This window comes from Miniopterus schreibersii (genome assembly GCF_964146895.1).
Source record: "Miniopterus schreibersii genome assembly, chromosome: 3".
NCBI lineage: Eukaryota > Metazoa > Chordata > Mammalia > Chiroptera > Miniopteridae > Miniopterus > Miniopterus schreibersii.
In genome coordinates this window covers 90,062,077-90,083,969 of record NC_138103.1, presented here as the reverse complement: position 1 = coordinate 90,083,969, position 21,893 = coordinate 90,062,077, and the positions used below count along the sequence as shown (strand labels likewise).

At 36.3% G+C, this 21,893-nt stretch overlaps 1 protein-coding gene across 2 annotated transcripts in view; it reads left to right on the top strand.

Moving 5' to 3' along the window:
* The first annotated feature begins 3,690 nt into the window (after positions 1-3,690).
* CDH10 (cadherin 10) overlaps positions 3,691-21,893 on the top strand; it is a 126,741-nt gene continuing 108,538 nt past the window's right edge. The window contains exon 1 of one of the 2 annotated variants that reach the window (XM_081132220.1): positions 3,691-3,857. The gene's annotated coding sequence lies outside the window, so the exon portion shown is untranslated. The remainder of the gene's footprint in view (positions 3,858-21,893) is intronic. The other variant, XM_081132222.1, reaches the window with a different exon arrangement.

The following is a 21,893-nucleotide window of genomic DNA, read 5'->3' as shown; positions in this document are numbered from 1 at the left end:
GATCGAACCCACAACCCGGGCATGTACCCTGACCAAGAATCGAACTGTGACCTCCAGGTTCATAGGTAGACACTCAACCACTGAGCAACACCAGCCAGGCTGTCGAGTTTTTAAAAGATATTTTATTCATTTAAAAGTACTGCCTTTTCTTAGAAAGATTCTAAGAATTCTTAGGATGGCTTTTGTTGATGATATTAATTAAAATGTGGCTTTTATCACTCAGCCCTAATCTCTGCATTAACAATTTAAAATATAAAAATAAAAGAATATATTTTTTTCCATTAATGCAATTGCAAACACATTAGACTTACGATTTATTGTTTTCCACTATTTTTTCATGTGAAAGATTTTTTTTTTCTTTCACTTTCTTGGGCATAAAGTTAAATCACTACCAGACAATGGAAAATTCATTCCTGATTATTTTCACTTCACCAGTGTTTCAAAATTTAAAATAGGCCACTAACCTTATTTGGGTATGGATGGAAGCAGTCAGATTGAGTAAGAATTTACTTTTCAATCAACATGAGAATTATTCAATCTATTTTTTTTCTGCCTCACTAAGAAGATAGGATTCAATTTACTTGTAAATCTTTCCATACGTAACCAAATTTCTTTTTTTTTTTTTTTACATTAAAAATTGTAGGGGAGGGGGGCAAATCAAGCAGTTTGGTTCAGATTTGATCTAAGAAAGTTAAGAAAACCAGCTCTGACTTTTATTCCTTTATTCTTCCATTAACTCTTGATTGTTTTTCAAAATAATTACATTTTTTGAAACATGACTGGCTATCTGATACTTTAATCTTTCTTTCCCTGGCTGTCCTCCCAAGTTACAAGATCCGAGAAATGTTGAGATATAGGTAGATAGTAATGCTAACAGAGGTTGCTGTCACAGAGGTTCCAATAATATTTCAGTGGCAGATAACAGCACTCTAATTTAGACAATAACAATAATAATAACAATAAGAATTTCATTTAGAGTGGTAGACGGCAGTTTATAGCACGAATAGAAAGAGAAAGACGGGGTGGATCTCAAGAGCACTTCAGCTCCTGGAACGCTTGGTCAGCTCCCACATCCAGGGCTGTGGTCCACACAGCTGTCCACAAGCCAGGCAGCCTGGGCTATGGTGGCCACGTCAGTGGCTCCTCCTTGCCCTTGCGTAGTGTTTGGCAACTGCATGACATATTTAGGCATATAATTCCACATGGGCTGGAAGGCTGTTTTATTTCATTGATTTTAAGCAAATTGGGTCTGTTACATTTGCAATGAAGGGCATCAACCTTCAGAGTCCCATTATTATAAAGATGGAATGTGCTTTTTAGTTTCTTGAGGGTTTTAGGACTAGAGTAAGGCATTTTCTGTGCAATTTCACATTTAGTTTCAAGACTATAGAAATACATTTTTTAAAGTTTTCATCAGCTTTATTTGCTTAGAATGTACATGTAGCCTCTCCTCACACTGAGGGACACTTTCATGAGGCACTGACCCCCTCAGCCCAGGCCTACAGAGCTTACAGCCGACTTTTCATGGGCTACTCTTCCCTAACACTGGTGACTACAGGGAAGCTTCATCTAATTCACAGAACTACTTTACATGAAATTTCCAGAGAAAAGCCAAAAGAAATAGAGAAATTTGCAAAATCCCAAACTTACCCATTTATAGAGTAAAATAAGGAATTGAAAAGTAATATTTTTTAATTAAACAAAATTCATCATGAGGTTTTAATTTTTAGCCAGTGTTCTGTTTGTTCTTTATCTTAATTTTTACTACTAAAGCTTATATTCAATAAGATAGCAGATGCGTCTCTTTTACAAGGAAGGCATTGAGGAAAATGGGATATTTTAAAACATTCATTGTACATCCTCTCTCTTTTTTCTCCTCATATCTATATTTACATCTCTTAAACTCTGGAATACAGGAATGCATGGATATTTTATCATTTAATAATTATTTTATGTTATCATAAAACAGAAAATGCAGTAACTGGCAATACCATTGTTTTAGGCTTCAAAGTTTAAAAATACTATTAAAATTATTTGCTTGGATATCATTCTGTAAAATAACAACAAAATTTTAATTTTAGATAAGAAAATTTTGGGGTTTTTTTCTCTCTAAAAAAACATGACAGCTCTGCAGCTCTTTGTATCCAATTCTTTCATCTCCTTCTCTAGTAGTATCAATGATTTTAGCTGGGCAAATAGCTTTCCAGAGTAAATCCTACATTTCCAAGCCTCCCTTGCAACAATCTGTGGCTGTCTCGTTTCCAGCCAATGAAATCTTAGCAGGTTTCAGTGGTAGGAAGCCTTCTTTCTTTCTTCACTTTGCTCCTCTATCTAGGAAGTAGATGTAAGGGTGGTCTCTCTTGGATCATCTAAATGAATTCGACTCTGTAAGTATTGAGATTCTTTCATTTCCCATTATGCTGACTGTATAAGGGCCTAGAGATGTTAAAATAATCAAATATGTACCCAGGAGGTAGTATGCTTCTCAGCAACAGTACTGAGCTGTAATCATAAATATATATTATGTATTTATAGAATTATAAACTGTCATTACAGTTTTAACTCTGTCACTAGTTTCCTTGTTTAAGCAAGTCATTTAACAATTCTGAGCAGTATTATCTAATTTTTTAAGTTATGGCTGGACAAGGTTATCTTCATAATTCGTGGCCCAGCTTTAAAATTATTTTCTAGTTTATTATTTTTTATAGTATGTTTATATAACTTATTTACTTAAAAAGGGTATCTGCATGTAGCCAGAAAAATATAAAGTTGTTTATTATTTCGTGGAGCTATAGTGACATCCTTTGGTAAGGTTTTGGTTGATTCCCTCTTGATGTAGAAATAGAGAAGTAGAGAGATGGGCAGTTGATAAGTAAATAGAAGCACACACACATTTGGGCATGAAACTCAATTTTTTTTTTTTAGGAAAAAAAAGTTTAAAATTAATAAAAAAAGAAGGCGATTGTGTCAAGTCGAAAGTCTAAACATTTTAATAGCATTAATTGCACAGGCCAATTGTGAATAAAATAATTTTACCTATAAAATGTAAAAATGCAAAGCGGATAAAATCAAGCAGACAAGACTGGCTCACGGGCTTCCAGGACCACGAGCAAGGCGGCGCGTTCTCGCAGGACAGTAAGCGACAAAAAGAAGGTGTCTGGAGAACCGAGGCGGGGGAAGTTCGCCGAGGGCAAAAATCAACATTTTAAAGCGCCGCAGAGACCGCTCGGGGAGCGCGGGCGGCCCGCGAACTCGCGGCGCGGGCGCCGGCGCGAGGGTGGCGCAGGGCGCACGTGCCCGGGGAGGGCCCAGGGCCCCGCAGCGGCGCCGCGCCCCGGGGCTGTCTCGCGGACGCGGCGGGGGACAGCGCGGTCGCCGCGGCCGGGAAACGGCCTTTCCGCGCGGCGGGGGCGGGGGCGGGGCGGGGCGGGGCGGGGACCCTTCCTCCGGCCGCCGGCGGGGCGCCCGCCCCCAGCGTTCACGTGCCGAGCGCCGCGCGCGCGCCGAGCCGCAGAGGCGCGCGCTGCCCCGCGCCCCCCCCCCGCCCCCCGGGCCGCCGCCGCCGCAGCCCCTTCCCGCGCCCGAGCGGGGCTCCCCGCCCGGCCTCCCTCCCGGCCCCCCCCCGGAGGCGCGGAGGGAAAGCCAATCGGAGAGAGTCGCCCCGCCCCGCCCGCTTCGCCTCGGCTCCCTGACGTCCAGAGTTAAAAGTGATGCTGCGAGAAAGCTGGAGTTGCATTGAAGTAGAAGCCGGGGGAGAAAATAACGCCGGCAACACACAAAAACGGGACGTAGTGACCATTTCTCCAGGGCTGTCCGGGCTGGCACCAACTTCCTTTATCCCGAGGCTGAGAAAAAAGGTAGGACGACTTCGGCTCGCTCTTTTTGGTGTGGTGGTTTTTGTTTTTCTTTAACTCCCTTAAGGGTCTTTTATTTCCTTTCCCTAGGGGGTAAATGTTTGCTTTTAAGTTGTATGTAGCAATTATTTCCAAATGGGCATATTTAATACATAAATGGGTATGCATAAAACTACACATATATTGGATTCTAGAATCCACTGCTTTGAATATCTATAGAGCTGATGTAAAACTGGGTGAATTATATATTATGCTCAACCGTGGGCCGTGATATTACAGTTTGTGAATTTATGCACTTTGAACAAATGCTAAAAATGTGCTATGGAGTGAAATTTGGCATGTTCATACTTGTTCTGTATTTTGAAAATCAGTTGGAGGGAGAACATTGTTGCTGTGAACTCTGGCATCATCTAACATGACTTTACATTCTATCTGAATGGACTCACTCTGCACTTATTCATAATCATCGTTCATTGTACATTCCATGTAAAGAGAAATGACAGGCAGAAGACAGATTCCTTGAAACAGTCAATGGTCACTAAGCATCTACATAAATAAAATAGATTGGCATTTATCAGAAATGGAATAGGCATCATTCCCATATTCACATTTCTATGTCTGAGTCAGAAGTATGAGGCGGGGGGATAGGATGAAGAGGGGAGATTAAATGCATGTAGTCAGCAGTTGCAGCATTTATTGTCTCTGCTGCAATAAAATCCATATTTTATGTGGTGTTAAATTAATGCAGCACATTGCAAGTCTAAATGCATGTTCCCAACAAGTAACTATTGATAGCACTGTAAGTATGGGCAAAAGCAGTAGCCTGAAAGTGTTTTTATGCCCCTGCAATAAAAACCTATCATCTCCTTATCATTAAAAAAAGAGGGATCGACAGGTGCAATCAAGACGAACGTCGTTTGAACACTGACCTCTCATCTTTTGCTTCCAAAAAACCGTATCTATTTCCTATAATTGTGGTTCTTCATTCCAGTAAAAGCTTCTGTTATCCCAAACTACACATCCATTACTCTCAGCTGTTTGGAGATGCGTTCTTTTTTGTTTCCTTTCTCTTTTTCCTTGAAGAACCTATTTAAAAATGATCTGTCCCTCGGATGCGGACGACTGTTAATACTTCAATGCATAGGTTAGTGGACTTTTTCCCTCGACACCATCCCCCTCCCTGTGCCTCCTTAAAATGTAGCTACAAGAGCGTCTCTGTGGTGAATAACACTTGGCAGGAGCGTGTTCATTTTTTTTTAGGTCTGGTATGGTGAGGATTTTTAATTAGCAGAACTTTCGTGAAAACATTATGTCATTGACAAGAGCTCCTGGTTCCTTTTTAGTTAGAGTGATGAAGGAAAAAAGAAAAGGGCCGTGTGGTAGAGACATGGGCAGAGGGCAAGCTGCCTGGCTAAGCTGCCCGGCCCCCTCCCTGCAAGGTGGTGATGAGGCTCATATGCGTTCGGTGCTGATGCAGGAGGGGGTCGTGCTTTATTGGGGTGCGAGGGGAAGGGGTTGGGGCACCAACAAATAGAAGCAGAGTGTCTCTGTGGCTTAGGAACCTGTCAAATCCAAATCCATTCCGATGATCAAGACATTTTTTTTTTTTTAAATTGCTTCTTTCATTTGCTTTTACTTCTTTCTTTTTCCTTTCTGGCTGCGTTTTTGAAGTCTGAGCCAGCGTCTGCTTTCATTAAATCAGTTACTTCTTTGGTTTCAATGACTTTCTCTTAACAAATTGACTTCCCCGGCGAATGCATATGCCTTCCCTGACTCCAGTGAAAGAATAACATTCCATATGCGTAGATGTCTTGGAAAACAAAAAGAAAAGAGGAAAACCAGGGAAATAGGAGAGCAGCATATAATCTGTGTGACAGTCACACAGACGTATGCATTATGTGTGAGGTCTGTGGTTAAATGCCCTGGCACCTGGTCGTTGCTCCAGGTGATATTCCTAGATGCGTATAAAAATTAATGCTTATGGGGAAAGGCAGTAATATTTAGGTATTCGGTTTGATACTGCACTGTAAAATCTTGACCTATACTCAGATTTTCTTTCAAAGAAAAGAGAAAAGGGATGGAAAATTGATTTTCTGTCCACAGAGATATGCATTTCTGGCACATTAAGAAAGTTAGTGTCATCTGAAGGAGGTATGGTTTTGTTGTTGTTGTTGAAAAAGAGAATATTTGCAACTGAAAAGGTTCATTCCCAAATAGGTGAACCCTGTTCAGACTTCAGGGGCATTTCTTGATCTTCCCTTCATTTTCCATATAAACAAGGAACTGGGGCAGAGTATATATTGTCTGTGGGATTTCTGAGCATCTGACTTTTTTCCTCTGTTTCTTAACCTACTTTGCAGCAAGTGCTTCACACCGTGTCCTGGAATATGTCATTTTTATACCGAATCATTCCGCTAGGCTGCAGCACAGGAGCGGCCTTAGCTCCGATGATGCTGATTCAGCAGCAAAGTGAACCATATTTGTGTTGTGTTATTATCAGTAATAGTGTTGCATAGTAAGCAATTACTACAAATCACGATGTGAACCCAACTACCTCTGGTCTAGACCTTGGGTTTCAAGAGCTTCGGCCATAATATATCCTTATTTTTACTATGCAAATTACATTCTAATACTGTTGCCACGTCGGAATTGCTTGTAAAACACTTAAAGTAACCAAAAATATGCAGAAAAATAAAAATTATTTATACCAATCGTAAGTAATTTTATGCAGACATTTGATCTCCAAATATCAGGTCTCTGTTTGCAAACTCTACTTTTGATTAAAATATTATCTGGATAGGGTTTCAGAACAGTCACTTTTCTAACCATAGTAGATTGCACAGTAATGTCTGAAATAGACTGGAGCTAAAAATCAAGTAGCAAGAAAGGTGCTGTCCTCCTTGTTAGCTGTATACTGAGCCATGGTGACATTGAGGAAGCACTGTACTGGGCATATGGTCCCTATTATGAATGTTTTGAAGAAATCATCAGGGTCCAAGGATTAGCATTATGAACACATATTTGAGAAATGGAAGTTAACATAGGAAAACCTGTTTTCCTTTTCATCACACTTTATTCAGACCAATGTGTTCATCAAGAAAATGGCGTTTTGTCATAATTATGATAACCTGAAATATGCAGATAGAAAAAATATTTTGTCATAATTGTAATAACCTGAAATATGAAGACAGAAAAAAATGTCCTGAATTTAAACATTTAATTTTTTTTTTCTAAAGCATTAGATTAAGTCCACAGAGCGCTAATATAACATTTCCTGCTTTTACCTCCAATAAGTTCCACACTCAAAATTACAGAATTTTTTTTCATGCATAAGAATAAAATTTCAGACAGCCAACACGGAGTGCCTGTTTTCTGAGATGACAATGTCAGCTCAGGCACCTCTGTCCTTTGCTTCCCACTTGCCCTACAAACAGCAACCTCACCTCACTTGACATTTTAGTACAAGACCTTGAGCCCTTTTAAAATCCATTTGTGTTGTCTTTTGTAAGGGTACCTAAAGCGCATGAGGCCATTTGTGCCTTAGCCATACCTTCTTTGTCACTACTCAATCCATTCATTCAAGAGGCAAACATTGTAAAATAAAATCACATCCGTCACATTAAAGTTGTAGATTTCTGGGAATGCATTATCCTTAATGTAATGTTAACATTGATCCGTTAAAATAATCAGACAGTTTTAACACAAATGTTTCCATACAACTTTTGCTTAACTCTTTATTATCAATGGAACGGATCACAAAAATGTAAGCTGATTTTTTTTTTTTTTTTAAGAATAAATGTGCTTTGTTTTCACCAAAGTCTTTATATTTTTATTTCTCTCTTGAAATGTGTATGATGCTGTCTGTATAAACATTACCATATTGGTGGTGTATTTAAAGAAAGGGAAAGCTGAAAATTGAGTAAGAATGAATGAACAAAATAACATTTTACCTCGTTTTAGGAAATAAATATAGCATTCCTTGAAAATCAGGACTGCCTGTGGGAGGTTGAGATGCCTTCATATAAACAACCCCCTGTAGTAGAGGAATGCTTGTCTTTAGAGAGTTTGTCAGTAACCTTATAAAGCATGCTGCCAAACCATATGATCTCAATCTCAAATCCCCTCCCCCTCTTTTAGAAGTAGACTTGATTCTAAATACTCTACATGACACAGAAATATAAATTAAATCATATTTCAAGTTTTACAACAATTAAGCATAAGGTATATTACAACATTGCTTCACAATCAGACATTCACCATTAAATGACATGTCTAAACGCTTCAGGGCCCTGCTGATCACTCTCTATCTTCCTCTTTCTGCCCCCCTTCTTTCTTTGACCTTCCCTCCCCCTTCCCCCCTCTCTTTTTCTCCCCCCCTCTTTCTTCACCCCCTCTCATTTACGACAGTTACAAAGGTCCTCAAATGAGTTTTCCATGCACTTTTTTATATCACCCTATGTGAAATAATATTTCCCTAAATCTTGTGATTTTTATGGCCACTATTTTATCATCTGCTACATTATACACTGGGTTCATTGCTTTATCCTTTGCATTAGAGCATAAAGTATAAGTTTGTTCAGTTGGCTAGAGTGTGTCATTAACATGAAAGCAGTTCTTACAGATATTACAACATGTAGGCTTCTAAGGATTTGAAATGGGCACCAATGTAGTTTATTGCACTAGCAAGCAATAATGGGGCATTCACCATTCGTAATGAAATGACTTCTCCAGAGTATCAGGATATGGAATGCATAGACATGAGTTATTATACTCGGTGTATCAGTTATTGATTGGGAATCTTTGTGGATTAACTGTAACAGAGAATATTGAAATAGTTTGACAGAGCCCTGATTTTAAAAATAAATTAAACATAGATCGTATGTTTTCAAAAGCAACCTTTGATTAGACACGTTGATTCTTCTTTGTTGCAATATATAAATATTACCAGTTTGTAATCTTAAAACGTAAACTTATAAACAATGAGCAAAAGTCTGACTAGATATTGTAGAGTAAAAAACTACCATTTCTCTCGTTTCAAGTTGAAATATCGGGAAACAGAAATTGTAACTGTAATCAAGTTAAGCAGAATGTGTGGAAAATTAATCAATAAATGGAATAAAGTTAATGTTTTAACTTGGGTTATTCTGGTAATTCTCTGCAATGTTTACATAGTACTTAAATATATAAAAAATGTGTCATAGTTGTATAAACAGATTAAAAGTGCCTACGTTATTAAGTACATTTTTCGCATATGCTAATATCATACATTTTTGAAATGTGACTGACACTCCTTTTTCATGTAAGTCTACACCCAATAAAATCAAGTAAAACCAACTCCATTTGAAAACCATGGTAACTTCTGGGATTTTGAAAAGTCACGAATGTCTCTGTAATTCTTGAATCAGACCTCAAATTGAGGTGAAGTTCCCTATATTTCTGGATTCTTTCACCTCTCAGTATCAGCTTCAAATTAACAGCCTCATAGGTAGATTTGAGCATAATTGAACTGAGGGACTTGAATGGTTTTGCGCTTGCCATGTAAACCTTCCACATATAAGTATATGCATTCATTATCTTATTTAAAATATTTGCTTTAAAGAAACTAAAAATAAATAAATCTCTACCGCCGCTAATTCATTGGTTTAAATCTCTTGCTAATAAAATACAGAATATGAATTATATGTTCTCTTAACTACAGTGTGGTGTTGGTTTGCTTTTCAATAACAGAGAGAGAAGAAACCATTGGAATAAACGAACCTGTATGTCAACTTATTTAATCAAATTAACAGGAACTGAGGGCGCAGTAGCTCACCACTAGCCAAGTATGAAAACGTTCTCCTTCCTATTGTCCTTCCCATTCCCATTCTTCCTAGTCTTAGTCTTTTATTCTTCATTCTTCGTAAAGAATTATAAGTTGAGGGTTGTTCCTGCTCTGTGGTCTTGAACTGCATTTTGTCAGCAGAGTGGCATTTATATATGTAGATTCTGGAGAATGAAAACCACCAACATGAACATCTGTTCTGTGTCTAGCTCCCTAAACTTGACTTCAAGCCTTTCCCCGGGCCTAAGAACCTATGGAAAGTCTTCCTGTCTCTACTCCTGTCACCAAGGCTGCAGGTGCTCTTTGGGACATTGGTTCCAGATTGAATGCTAAGTACAGATGTGTGCTTGGAAGCACGAGTCCCTCTTTCTCTTCTCTCTCTCTCTCTTTTGTTTGTTTTTTTATCCTGCTGGAATGAAGAATGGTGATTTTCTATAGAATTTCTATACTACATAAATGACTTTTTCCCTATTGACACAGCTCTCTGGATCCATGCAAAAAAAACCACCAAAAAACGAGAACTCTACATTTTTCTAAGATTCTCTTTTAGCTGCTATGCCTTTTAAAAATATATGCCCCAGTTTTTCATTTAATAATTAGGTTGTTCTACATATTTTTATTTATTTATTTGTAAAACTTCACTGTCTTGGAAATAGATACAAGTATTTTCAACAGTAAAAAAAAAAGAAATACTGGGGATATTAAATGTCCCTAAAATCTAAGTTAAGAGAAATAATTTATTGACTCAACTCTTTTCTTGGAGCTGGATTCTTCATCACAGAGAATGAAATCTGAACTAAGTAAGGGAAAGACATGTTTTCTTTCTTTGTCCGTGTGAGGTGCACAGCCTCTACTGAGCATCCAACCAGTGGAGTTGTGCCTGTTAAAGAAATGGCAACCATAGTCTTGATTTCAGAGCAGACTTCACTGCACTTCATTGGTAGGGGCTGGACCAAACCCATTTCTAAGTAAGTCCAATGTGAAAAAAGTGTGGATGAGAAGAGTCTTTATCTTTCTAGAAGCAAACTAAGATGTTGCATATAACGCACTATCCTCAAAACATCCTTACAGACAATTTCAATTTTTAATAGTGCTAATAGGCTAACTACAATGATAAGGTAAAGTTTACAATCATTAATTTAACTGTCTTTTGATTTTAGGCTACTGTGTGTAGCTATTTGTTCTTTTGCATGTGTCATATTTTTCTTTTGCATTTTTCTTTATAAATTTAAATGATCTCCTGAAATCAAAATCATAACTTGCTCAATTTTTTCTCAGCCTTTAATTAACATCATCTATTTTGGGAGAAATTTATATGAACCATTCCCCCAGTGCCACGCCTAGAGATATAAGGATGGATCCCATACAAATTTTGTATTTGAGAAGAGGTGGTTCTAATGTGAGATAATCACAATTAAATATTATATGATATGATTTATAATAAAAATGTTGGGAGTTCTAAATGTTTTAGTTTTCATAGAATAGGTTAAATTAGAGCAGAATATCACTGGGCAGTCATCTAATATCTTCACATAACACAGTGTTCAGTTTTTATTTTTTTTTCATATAAACTACTGAAGAAACCTCTCAATATCTCCTCCCTCCCTCCCTCCCTCCCTCCCTCCCTCCCTCCCTCCCTCCCTCCCTCCCTCCCTCCCTCCCTCCCTCCCTTTCTTTTCTTTCTTTTATTCCTTTAATCACCAATTCTTTAAGCTCTACCCTAAGCAGACACTATGCAAGCATCCTGAGGCACACTCATGGAGAGAGGAAAACAGAACCAGCCTCTGGTACAGTGAGGCACTAGACGAATAATCACATGACTTAGTATATTCCTGTTTTGATACATGTAAGAAGGATGAATATTAGGTACTTTTAGAATGAACAACATGGGGCACTAATTTCACCTATTTTTCCTAAAATTTGCATTATTGTATTCAAAGCCACATGACATCTCTCAAGAAAATATCAGAATAAGTTAGCAAATTAGTTCAAGGTACATTTTAGTTTCGCCTCCTATCCATTCAGCGGATTCCCAAGAGTGAATTCTGCTTCACCAGCCATCGTGGTTGGAGATTTACGTTGTACTTCACATTCGAAATAGCCAAGTGTCATCTTGCGGCCAGGACTCAAATTTGAGACTAATCTTCCCATTCCAGACAAGAAGCCTAAATAAAAGGTATATAGCTGTAGACCAAGTGGACCCCAAAATACTTTTGCTGAGAATTCTTATGAACAGAAGCTTCCACAGCCCCACAAGCAATTAAAATATTTACTCCATAGAAGCCATTGACTATCAACTTGGTCACCCTGAAAAGGTTTCTTCCATGCAGTATTCTGTTTTTGTGAAGACAGCTGATGAAGGTCATGTTTAATAGGGAAAGTACACAGTGAGATGTGCCTTTCTTATAGTGGCAAGATTGGCAAGATTGCCTTTCTTAGAATTTCTTTGATGGGTAAAAGCATGGCCCACAGTACCAAACTGTTTGGGTTTAAATCATATGTCACCATATATTTAATATTAAATATACTTAATATTTAATATGCCTGGTAGTTTTTCATCTGTAAAATGGGTTGATAATTGTACATACATAATAATGCAATTGTCATGATTAAAAGAAACTATAACTGTAAAGGCCTAATACCTGTTATACAATAGGTGTTCTAGTGCTACGTATTATTATCGTTACCTATTATTTTATTATTTTTTACTATATGAAAATTCATGTGACCTGTGCTTTTTCATTAATATTGAGTGTGGGGGGTTTTATTTTATTTTATTTATTTTTTTTAATATATCTTTATTGATTTCAGAGAGAGGAAAAGAGGGAGAGAGAGATAGAAACATCAGTGATGAGAGAGTCATTGATCAGCTGCAGCCCGCAACCCGGGCAGGTGCCCTGACCGGGAATCGAACCCCGATTGCCTGGGTCCTAGGTCGATGCTCAACCGCTGAGCCACGCCCGGCTGGGCAGTGTGGGGGGTTTTAACCATAGCGTATGATATGACTTGGCTGCCACTTTAGATTTTTTTGAAGAATTTAACTTGTATTACATAATAATAATTTTATGCTTGAGTTGAAATGAGAAATCCTTGTCATTTTAAGTCTTATTTTGTCTCTGATTCTATCAGTAACATTCATAAATTCTCATTTCAATATATATATTTTTTTGGTTTGTGAAAATTAGTGTTTGAACCATACAATTTCTAAAGACACAGTTAGTTTATCTATTATTATTATTAAAACGGACTCGTTACAATCTCTTGTAACTGGAAAGGGCTCCACATGTAACTGTTAAAATATGTTCATTCCCTAATAAGGGTTCAGATGTCAGTTTCAAAAAGGGAGACTAACCCAAAAACTTAAATTACACTCTCCGATTCATGCGTAGTCATTGCAAGAGCTAGGGAATGAACAGACATGAGTTTTGGAAATGATGTGAAGGACCCCAAAAAGAGCCGAAGGAGGGGGAAAGGTCCGCGGGCTGGAGACTGACGGTCCTGAGTTCCACCGGCCGCATCAACTCGCTCAGTGCAACACGAGCCGCCCGAACGCGCCGCGCGAACGGGGCCTTGCGCGGATTCTCCTTGAGGCCAGAGTCATGGGAATTAGAGCGAGAGTGATGAACAGGGCAATGCATTACAGAAATAATCGCATTAAAGCTGGGATACCTATAAATCTCAGGAATAATTCCGCAGTATATTGCAAGCTGAAAGGTCAGAGGGACACCACTTTCTCGGCCTAGCTCCCGGAAGCTGCCTGATGAAGACATATCATCTGCTGCAAAATGTGAGCATCAGAGCAGGTTTTATTTAGATAGTTCATTCTTTTTATTCTCCACGTTCAAGGTGATGTGAAGATCAATTTTAAATCCCTGTTTAATTTTGGGGGTTTTTTTTCTTCTTTTCTTTTTGTGACTCTATACAATAATTAAAAAAGCATCTGGAATGAATTCTGTGGATTATATAAACAAACCAAAACATTAAGGTAATAAAACAGACCTTTCTGTGCGTCCATAAACACCTTTCTTTTTAAAACTTTGTTTTTAAAATTTAGAATTATATCACAGTTTTTGTTTTTCAGTTTATTTATAATTCAGGACTAATTAATATATTTATGTTAGAAGTTCACATATTTAAAGAATATACTTAGTACTTTATCTTTTCCACCCACCTGGAAAAGTGAGGTAAGTCATAATAGAGTAAAAATCTGGACAACAGGTATAATTTTGTGAACCTAGTAACACTAATTCTCATTTTTTTCATCACTATATGTTTGCATTTGTTAGCCATTTAATTGTTTATTATTTGTTTAATCAAAGTCACAATCTTCTTCATATCATCTTTATTAAATGTTGTGATCATTTAAAAGCATTCATTTTGTTTTCATGGCTTCACTATGATATTTGGTTAAATGAACTAACTCTATGGCTGACTGATTAGGGTGGCTAATTTAAAATATTCTATTAAGATTACATACTTTAGTTGATTTTTTAAAAGGAAGTAATTTTAGAATTAGGTCTTCCAAGGGCTAAAATTTAGACATGCTTTCTCTTTAGTTTTAAAATTCTTTAATCATGTGAGAAAATAAAGTTCATTAACTTTCAGATATTTTCCTTTCATTTAGTTGGAAATCAAGTGAATATAGAATTGTGCAAAATTAAAGGAGAAATTAATTTTAAAAACCTACAAAGTAAATATTGAATAATTAATTATGCAGACTAAAATCCATCAAATTCTTCAAGGTTTTCAAACATTTGATGTGTTGTTTTCAATGTTTGCTTTTTAAAATAGTACAAATTATACTCATAGCTTAATCAGAAGGTTGAAATGAGTTTGTATTTTTTGAAGTATTGACCCATTTATAGGGTAAATTGCTATTACAATTTCTGGTAAAATTCTATTCACGCATCAAGAAATAAAACAGCATATTGCGGTGTTTGGAGCCACCTTGTGGCCATGTCACAGTATACTAGGGAATCCTCTCACTTCAGTTAGTTTTCCAACTGAACATTGCACTTGGAAGCATTGACACCAAAGTAAACTTACTTTAAGGACTATAAAATGGCATTAAAATGACTACATTTTTATTAATTAAGTTTTTACATGTTTATATCAATCATAAAAATATTTTTTTGCAAAATTATAAGCAAAATAATTTAAACACTTTTGAAGCAAGATAAAATTTTTAAGCTAAAATATAATTTACTGTGCAGGTGCAAACCCACTGTAATGACTCCTTAAATGTTTAACTTTCTCAAGGCATAATTCTTTTCAGCATCCTCTGGTGTGCAGGACAAAGAAACCATGGCCTTCATTATTGTTATTTTTGTATTTTGGAAAACTTAAATGTAAATATGCAGCCTGCATGAAAAGCACAGAACTGATGCCAGCAGTCCTTGGTTATTGAATGTGGTTTTCAGTGGAAGCTCAGAAAAACAAATTTCTTTGCTTTCATTTTCCCATGAATACAAGAACATTTATAATTCACATAGTGTAACGTACGTATTCATCCAACATCAAACCTCTCTTCCTAGGTTTTTTGTATCCTAATGACAAACTTGAATGAGAGCAGGACCCATGGATACTGCTTCTCCAGTAAGTTTAAAAGGAAGTAAAGTTAAAAACACACACAGTTACTTCCTAGGAGCAGAAATAAGCAGGTCTCCATTTTGAAATCTGATACAGTCATTGATTGCTTATATGGACTTAGCCCTCCTTGTTCACTTTATTACCTGAAGGCAATAATAAACAAATTTGACAAGAATGCATTTTCTTTGTACATTTCCCATAGCAAAAGATGGGCAACAAGTATTTCCTCTAATTTAGTTCTATATCTATAGCTATAGCTATAACTATTTCTTATCTATCTATTATCTATCTATCTATCATCTATCATCATCATCATCTGTCATCTCTATCTATCATCATCTATCATCTCTATCATCTATCTATCATCTATCTATCTATCTATCTATCTATCTATCTATCTATCTATCTATCTATCATCTATCTATCTATCTATCTATCTATCTATCTATCTATCTATCTATCATCTATCTATATCTATCTATCTATCTATCTATCTATCTATCTATCTATCTATCTATCTATCTATCATCTATCTATCTATCTGGACATATTTATGCTAACATCCTAAAGTATTACTGTTACTCTTCATCATTATCATCACCATCACCCTTCTCCTGAGAACCTGAGTAATACTTCAATTCCAAATTGGACATGGGGGTCACTTACTCAGATTTACAGCCACAGTGTGAACTGCTCCTGAACTGCCTCTCTTTTGGGCACTGGGGTGATTAACTTTAATTAAAAGAATAGAGGTCACTGGGAACTGAAGAGAAATTTATAAAATTGCAAAACCTCCTGTGATGATGATCTCTATGTTATGTGTTAAAGCCATAAGTTGTCCATCTTTATAAGGCAAATCAGTTTGTCTGTCTGTCTGGAACACACCAGGCTGTCTCTTACTATAAAGCAAGTGGTCAGAGCATGTCATTTCTCATGCACAGCCCCAGAGTCTGACTAAAACAAAGGTTACTTTGCTTCCCATTAAACCCTGTTCCCTCTGTCAACAAAAGTGCTTCTATTCTAAGAGATATTACTATTGATTTGCTTTTATGCTCAAAAGACTGCTAAGGGTTTTTTTCTGTGCAGTGCTACACACTGTTTATTATTTCAAATAAATATATAAAGTATTTATTTCAGCTCCAAAAGGGAGACAAATTGAAATGGTGTATTTAGAAATGTTTAAAATATAGAAGAAACCTTTCGATGATATCACATTCACATTTAGTGCTACTGCTTAGGGCAAAGTTATTTTGCAGGATGGATAGTAAATGAATAATCATAAATATAGAAAGAAACATATGAAATCACCACCTTTGGTGAGAAAAAAAAAACCAAGAAACAACCCAAGACACTTTTAGCTAGAAATTTCTAGCTCTCAGTTTTAATCTAAAACATAGCATACCTGTTTACCCAAGATAATTTAGCCTCGAGTGATAAGGGACACTTCCATCATTGACCATCATCCTGGAACTATTTTTCAACTTCTTACTATTTTTTAAAAAACCTAGGACGAAAAACAGATTGTCTATAAATCTTAACACTTTTTTCCTCTCAAATACAATTATTTTACAAATCCTGAGAAAACAACTTGTCCTTAGCCTCATAGCCAGTTATTGGCAAAATACAAAGTAGAACTTATGTTTTAAAACTGAGATAATTCATGTAATATACTAGTGTTATATTTGTATACAGTACATACCCTAAATATTATAGTTAAAACTATCATTGTGCCTTCACTAACAGTGATTATTTATGTTAGTTTTGTTATTAAATTTTAAAGTAAATTATTAATATTGATAATACCTATAATAAAGATAACTCATTTATTGAGAACTTTACAAGTGCTAGATACTGTACATTGTGATTTACATCTAGTATTTATTTTAATCATCATATTAAAGATGGGTAATATTATTGTCTTCATTTTACAAATGAGAGAACTAAGGCACAGAGAGCTTAGATCATTTTCACGCATCATAAAGCTTGAAAGTTAGAGAACCAGAATGCAAACTCTGATATTATGGTACTTTCCCTCTATTCTTAAACTCTACCCCATAACAGGCACTCAATAACTGCTAAATTGATGACTTTCCTTAGCCAAGGTAAAACAATTTTATACATGTATTGATGATAGAAAAAAAAATTTATTGTTTCTCTATTATACAATTTCTGTTTATTATTGACTTATTTTTATTGTTTGTTTGCTTTCAATGAGAGAAAATTGGCAAAAATAAGTAAGATTTATCATGTAAAAGTACAACAGTGGCATATTTTAAGGACTGTTCTATTTAATTTATTTATTTAAAAACATATCTTTATTGATTTCAGAGAGGGGAAGGGAGAAGGAGAGAGAGAGAGAAACATCAATGATGAGAGAGTCACTGATCACCTGCCTCCTGCATGTCCCCTACTGGGAATCGAGCCCACAGCCCGGGCATGTGCCCTGGCCAGGAATCGGATCCTAGGTCGACACTCAACTGCTGAGCCACGCCTGGCAGGGAGAGGACTGTTTTAATGTGTACAATTGAGTTGTCAAAATTTATGAATAATGAAGAGAAGGTTTGCATTGAGGGAGGAAAAATCACTAAAACAGCTAATTTAAAAAGCTGCCATAGACCGTCTGCCATGGCTCAGCGGTTGAGCATAGACCCATGAAACAGGAGGTCACAGTTCAATTCCCGGTCAGGGCCTATGCTCAGGTTGAGGGCTCAGTCTCCAGTAGGGGGCACGCAGGAGGCAGCTGATCAATGAATCTCATCATTGGTGTTTCTAAATCTCTCTCTCTCCCTTCCTCTCTCTGAAATCAAAAAAATATATATATATGTATATTTAAAAAAAAAAGAGAGAGTTGCCATAGCCCAGCTGGTGTGGATCAGTTGGTTGAGTGTCCCATGCACCAAGAGGTCTCCAGTTCAATTCCTGGTCAGGGCACATGCCCAGGTTACTGGCTTGATCCCTAGTAGGGGGCATGGAGGAGGCAGTCAGTAGATATTTCTCTCTCATTGATGTTTCTCTCTCTCTCCCTCTCTCCCTTCCTCTCTCTCTAAAAAATCAATAAAATATATTTTTATAAAGGTTGCCATAAATTTCTCAGTAAACTTTATGTCATTCTTTTAGCGTTGTATAGTAACATTATTTTTTAATGTTCCCATTTGGGCAAATAAGGCATATAATAATATTTTTGAAAGTACTTAGAATATTTTTAAATTGTACATAGGAAAAGAGGCACAATAGTTACCTCTAGTTATAGAGCTAAGGATTTCATGCGCTTACAGTTAGAGAACCATTTTCACTGTATATACATAACTTTGTTAGAAAGTGTTATAAATATAGATTAATTTTTAAAAACACTAATTAAAAAATGGCTTGCTAATTATTATAAAGCCTGTTGATCCTATGCCAAATGAACAATTCGAAACTCTCAAGCTCATCGGTGTAACGTAAGTTGACCCACTTAATATGTCAAGTGCATGTACACACAAACACACTACTCACTGAGTTTTAGTAAACTAAATAGTAATTACCAGGAAAACATTCAATAACATTTCTTCTCCATGTGGCTCTAACCACCAGAGGATTTTATATTTTTCTAACAATTTACTGTTAGAAAGCCTTGTTGAGGTTATGACATAAATCTAGGTTTCTGAAACCTGATTCAGGTCATATGAATGTTGAAAAATGTGAGCTTTCAGATGATAATACAAATACATTTGATACATTCATATATATATATTTAAGGTAAATAAATATATCTTGTTACAGTTGATCTCATTATTTTAGGGCCCACTTTTCCATTGGGATCATAGTCACTTTCATGCTTCTACTAGGTTTTGGAAAAAGAACAGAGGTTAGATTATTATGTCTTTTGAGTGTTTGCTAAGTGAGCTTCAAATGATGTTACAGTAAAGTATGTGAATTATTTGAAATTTTGACACAGAAAAGAGTTTGCTCTGCTTTACAAGTATTAATCTCTAAAGTATTTCTATTTTAATTCTCGGTGCCATGTTCACATTCATCAGCCCCTAAGTTTTTGTGAACCAAATGGGTCTGTATATAAAATTAGTGTTAATTTGAGTGCTATTAGTTTTGTGATTTTTGTTTGCAATTATTACTTTTTGTGTGGTAATACAAATGTTCATCATTTTGCAAAAAAATGTACAAGCTCTTATGCTTAATTTATATTTTACAGTAACATTATTCTACAAATCGTTCACGTCAGTGTAGCAGCAAGTATCATGATATGAGAGCACGATTCAACGTAAAAGCCCACGCTAAATCTGAAATGATATCTCTCAATACTTAGTAAAAAATGTGGCAAATCATAATTATTGAGTGAGAATAATAGATAATGATGATATTTTCCAGCTGAGGTTAACATTTGATGGACCTTATGATATGAGGAAATTTTATAGATCTCTAGCACCAGGAGACAAGGATGCTCCAAAAATAAAACTTTCCGTGTACTTAAATCTAGAGTGCATATCTGGTAGAAAAATAGCCTTAGCCTTTGGCATGTTTTCATGTTTGTAAATTTGTTACATATATATATGTGTATGTTACATATATATGTTACATATATTATATATATATTATACAGACACACACACACTGTCCCAAAAAATGTATGCACACTTTAGCAGCTGGTAGTTCAATTTTGAAAATGAAAAGTATTTTAATGTACTCTGCCTTTATAATTATTCAAAGTGTTTGTATACATATATTCTTCCAGAATCTTATAGGTATTGCAGTTAAATGTAGAGATTTCATGCAAACACTTGAAAAGAATGCACCCTCAAAGAGAGCTCAGTGAATCGAATCGCATTTTCATAATGATCATTTGGAAGATTCATCCTGGTTACAGGAAACGCGTTCGTTCAGCAGTTGTTGAGTAGTTGCTGTTAGAGTACTGCACCACTTCAGCTCTTCCCATTGAGCCCATGTAACTAAGACACCTGCTTCTTTAATTTCAGTGTGAAAATGTTCAAGCTTGATTGCTTCAAATATAACTAAAGAGCAAGGAGAGCCCTGTACTTTGAAAAAGATAAAAGCAGTATTAATGGTATATTGGACCACTTTTTTAAATAGTCTAGAATTGATTTATTGTATGTTTTTTTTATCTAAATCTTTTATGAACCTATTATATTTTCCGCTCATGTTACTTCCATGAGCACTCTACCTAATAAATCAGGTAGTATGGCACTTCTCATTATTTATCCTAAATTTATCTCTTTTAAACTTCAAAGGGTGCCCTTAGACCTTGTATAATTGAAGTCTGTGGATAGCTTGGCTTTCACACTCTCCACCTTCTTCATGATTTAATAGGTGTCAGAGTCTCCAGATTGAAGATTCTAATCTTTAAGGTCTCCCCATACAAAGCTCTTCTATTTCTTTAATGAGAGTTTAGTTGTCTTTCTGTGAGCAGTTTCGAGCTTTATTGTATTTCTTTGAGGCAACGCAGCCTGTGTTGTGTGAAACCATCGAGTTCATGATTCATAGACGTTCATAATAGAAAGACCGAGCATTTCAGAATATGGGCCCAGTCTGGTCCATTTCACCGTCCAAGGTGAAGTGCATGCCTGCGACCTCTTGAGTCTGTTTTGCTTTCATCAAAAATTGGGCATTTATAAGGGTTGGCTTTTAAGTTCCTTTCTGAATCTAGGATCTCAGAAATGAAATTGCAAAATTATTATTTTTTTAAAAATACTTTTTGATGTGGTTAATGAGACAAGAAATATAATGAAATGACTTAGAATAAAAACCTTTGTGTGGTGATTAATATGGAAACAGCCAGGCAGTTTTATATACTAACATAGACTCCTTCTCTCATCCCTTCTTGACCACCATACCCAGTCTGTGTCACCTCAATATAGCTTTCTTTAAATACCTTGGAGAGAATTAAGTGCTTCCTCTTGGTTTATGTTGTTTACCCACAATTTGATTAAACAATTTTCAGCAATATTTGGTAATTTTTTTATTGATGCATTTAAATAGTAATTGAGGTAGTGGGGGAAAAAATCCACATATAACATAGGCTAAAAGTTATGACCTCAATGATTTAAATTCCAGAGTGGGGATCAGACAGTAAAAATCTAAATAACAAATATATTTAATATGGCTGATTGTAATAATGCTATAGAGGAAGCAGTGTAGAGAAGGGGGTGTTATTTGCGTAAAAGTGGTTTCTTTCTCAAAAAAATGAGTTTGCTCCTTGATGGCTGGGCTTTCAGACCCTACTATACTTTGGAGCACCTAGTGAGTTCTCAAAAAAGTGGGTGCCCTGTGTGTGTCTGGCTGTGTCCTGTTTTTTCCTTGAACTTGCTGTTTGTTACACTTTGATAGTGAAGAGACGTTACAGAAATGTATTTCTTAGGGAAAAAGGAGAGATAACTTTCATTTCTCACTACATAAGGTACAGTTCAGAAAATGAAAAAACAAACCAGCTTTGAGTGATACATTTTTCATTTTCATCACTGATAAAGTTGATAGTTATGTAAAAAAAAAAAGAGACAGACACATGCTGTGAGGCAAATGCCTAAAAACACACATGAGGCTGTTTGAAAGCGCGGCTCAATGGCCTTTGGAATTCAGCTTTGCTTTCTGCTTGCTTTGTTTCTAATAGCTCTCCTTTC